The following is a 3958-nucleotide window of genomic DNA, read 5'->3' on the forward strand; positions in this document are numbered from 1 at the left end:
AGATCTTTCACTTCTTTGGTTAGAGTTACCCCAAGATATTTTATGCTGTTTGAGGCTATCGTGAAAGGTGAAGCTTCTCTGATTTCCCTCTCTGCTTCTATATCTTTTGTGTATAAGAGGGCGACTGATTTTTTGGAGTTGATCTTGTATCCTGCCACATTACTAAAGGTGTTTATCAGCTGTAGGGATACAAGTTTTTATGTGAGCTCTTTTGCATTTTGGTCTACAATCTTGTGTTTATATGATAGGTGCACATTTCTCAAGTATTTTGGTGAACTACAAAATGCTGTTGCAAGTTGAAAACAATTCAACTGGCTTTGGATTGTTAGAGTGGAAAGAATTCAATTGAAATCAGCCTTATCTATAAATCAGCCGAGTATTTTTTCTTTCTGAGAACTTTGATCATGCATTTAATAATGTGAACAAGTAATCAAGTGACTACTTCTGCACAAATTACCATAATAACACCTTGTATCATAGTTTTGCAGAGATATTTCCCTAGACACTCAAACTATGCCATCATTATCTAATTTAAAGTTGAAAAAGTCTATGGCCAGTGAACGTGTGGAAGCTAATGGGCATTTTGAACATGCTTGTGAAGATAGAGAACCAAAGGAGAGTTCAGAAAAAAATGAGGAATATAAATGTTGGAAAACATTTTAAACATCAAAATTTAAAATGCCAAGAAGCAGCAAATTATGTTAGAAGGAACACTAAGTGAGAGCCAAGAAAGCCAGTTTTAAGTCCTGCCATTTCCAGTAATCACCGTAGTGTGCTTGAGTAAATAACTTAAGTTCTGTTCTCTGTCCATTTATAAAATCATAGGGTTGAAACCCAGGCTATCCTCAGCCTCTTCCAGTTATAACTGAATCTTCCCAGTAAATTGCTCCAATTAAGTGTTTGAGTTGTTCTAATTATTCTTGAAATGTTATAAAAGGATACCCTTCTTTAGAAAGCTACATCTAGTATTACACTGTACTTACATTTCTCATATAAATCGAACAAGGCATTACATCCATCCTCCTTTGCCTGAGAGTTCATTCTCAGGACAGAAATACCATATAGAGTTTCCACATAGTTTTTCCTTATTTAAATCTTTTGTCATACTACATGTAGTTGACAGGCCTGTTGGTGAAAGAAAAATATTCCTAGATTAAGCAAATATCACATCTAATATATTCCTCCAGCAACCAGTCAGAAACATCTAGTGAATGTGCATCAGATTTTATCACACACACACACACACACACACACACACGCATACATACTTTAAAACACCCAGCTCTCCATTTTTCTCCTATGTGACAGCAGTGAGTGGGGAAGGGTAAAATCTTCATCAAAGCAGTCAACGATGAAGCAACAGCGGGCAGCGCCTTCAGATTAGTCACACAGCTGTCTGATTTGAGGGTGGCATTAAACACGTTTAAAACTTGACAGAAGTCTCCATAGAAACAAAAAACGGCCATTTAGGCAGCAACCAGGAGAGGAGAGAAAACAAAACGTATTTACTTCTTGAAAACAGCAATCAGCACAAATTGAAATAATCAGTGATTCTTAAAAGAATAAAAGAGTGCTTCTAAAATAGTCTAACAGAGCTGGAATTATTTTTCTTTTTGCTTATGTCTGAATTTGTGTTGGATGGTTTTTGAGGATGATGGCTGAACAGTTCATTACTAATCTTTGGGAAATATTTTGCTAAATATGGCAGTGAAGGTTTTTTAATTGAAATTTGCTCAAGAAGCTTGGTTCCCACTGTTTTAAGCAAATGTTATAGGAAATATTGAGAAAACTATCCACTGAAGCCAGAAAATTTCTTGAGTGCAGGCTCTGAAATGTGTATTAATTCGTAGAGTGATTAAATTTGAGAAACTTGGATGTTGGAAAATAATAAAAGAATATAGTATAGCTCAGATTTTCTTATTTTACAAATGAGAAAAGTGAGGTCCAGAGATGAAAGTGACCTGTGTAGTTATGAATGTACCCAAGCATTAAATTTCTTTTATAAAACATATCAAAGAAAAATTTCTATCAATATCTGTTCTAGGAGATTATATAATTAATAGGGACATGTTGTAATTATGGAATGTTATAAAAAGCCTCCTGCAAAAGAGCCCACTAATGCAATTATAAAATTACAGGGAGAAGTGCTTTCTAGTGAGAGTTTCTTAAAGAGAGAGAAAATGAATGGCCTTAGGACCAGTAGCAACCAGTTGGAAAGAAAATCTCTTACAGTAAAAAAAATAAAAAGGAAACAAAAATAAAATTAAGCTGCAAAGCAGGAATTTATTTCCCTTTAATGAGTCAATAAAATTTGATTAAGTAATTCAATATTGTTTTTAACCTAGGATTTTTTTTTCTAGCACAAACGTTTTGGGGAAGTCACTAAAAGTAGGTAGGAGTTGGGAAGATATCTCACTCAGGAAACTGCTTGCCTCACAAGCATGAGGACTGGTGCCTGATCTCCAGTTCCCACAGACAAATGCCAGGTGTGCTGGCTCATACTTGGAGTTCCAGAGTTGGGGAGCCTGAAACAGGTTGAGTCCTGATGCTTGTATGCCATTCGGTCTATATGAGTTAGTCAGCTCAACTCAAAGAGCTATCCAGTCTCAAAAAGTAAGATTAATGACCTCTGAGGAACAACACCTAGGGTTGACCTCTGTCCTGTATACACAGTCATAGTCACAAATGTAAAGAAACACACACACACACACACACACACACAGAGGGATGCAAACACACACACACTGACACTCACATAGATACACATAGAAATAATTTTTCAATCACTAGACCTCTGATTTCAATGTCCACATATTTACTGTTGCTTAGATAATGACATAAAACTACGAGCATCACTGCAGTAAAATGACAAGAGCTAATGTTTATCAGGCATTTTCTGGGTGCTAGCACTAGTCTATATCCTTTGTGTGCATTAACCTACTTAATTCTCACATTCATTTTATAAAATAAGGCAATGTTTCTATCAGCTCTCTATTACAGATGAATAAATTGAGGCACAGAAAAAATAGCATTTTTCCAGCATTACCGACTTCACAATAAGCTTAGTATTAAATCTACTCTGTTTCTAGGAGTTGATGTTTACCTGTGTAAATAAAGTTGAGACGAGCAGCAGATAGACCTAATTTTCTGTTCATTGCCTAGCATTCTGCATTTCAACAGTAAAAATAAAGGTATCCCATTCTGTAGGCTGTATTTTGTCTTGTTGACCATGTCCTTTTCTTTACAGAAGCTTTTCCATTTCAGAGGTCGCATTTATTAATTGTTTCTCTCAGTGTCTGTGCTACTGAGGTTATATTTAGGAAGTGGTCTCCTGTGCCAATGTAATCTGATCTCCAAAATATACAAAGAAATCAGAAAATTTGTCATCAAAAGAACAAATAACCAAATAAAAATGGAGTAAGACCTAAACAGAGAACTCTCAAAGGAGGAATCTAAAATGGCTGAAAGACACTTAAGGAAATGTTCAACATCTTAGTCATCAGAGAAATGCAAATCAAAACAACACTGGTATTCCATCTTACACCTGTAAAAATGGCCAAGATCAAAAACACTGATGACAACTTATGCTGGAGAGGTTGTGGGGTAAAGGGAACACTCCTGCATTGCTGGTGAGAATGCAAGCTGATATAGCCCTTTTGTATACCAGTAAGGTGATTTCTAGAAAATTAGGAATCAACGTACCTCAAGACCCAGCAATATCACTTTTGGGTATATATCCAAAGGACGCTCAATCATGCCACAAGAACATGTGCTCAACTATGTTCATAGCAGCATTGTTTGTCATAGCCAGAACCTGAAAACAACCTAAATACCCCTTGACCGAAGAATGGCTAAGGAAAACGTGGTACATTCACACAATGGAGTACTACACAGCAGAAAAAATAACAACATCTTGAATTTTGTAGGAAAATGGATGGAGCTAGAAAACATCATTTTG

General features: G+C 36.0%; 1 pseudogene; it reads right to left on the bottom strand.

Moving 5' to 3' along the window:
• Positions 1 to 2560, bottom strand: part of LOC101996463 — a 27517-nt pseudogene extending 24957 nt beyond the window's left edge.
• Between the last annotated feature and the right edge of the window lie 1398 nt (positions 2561 to 3958).

Source organism: Microtus ochrogaster, unplaced genomic scaffold (genome assembly GCF_000317375.1).
Source record: "Microtus ochrogaster isolate Prairie Vole_2 unplaced genomic scaffold, MicOch1.0 UNK13, whole genome shotgun sequence".
Classification (NCBI taxonomy): Eukaryota; Metazoa; Chordata; class Mammalia; order Rodentia; family Cricetidae; genus Microtus; species Microtus ochrogaster.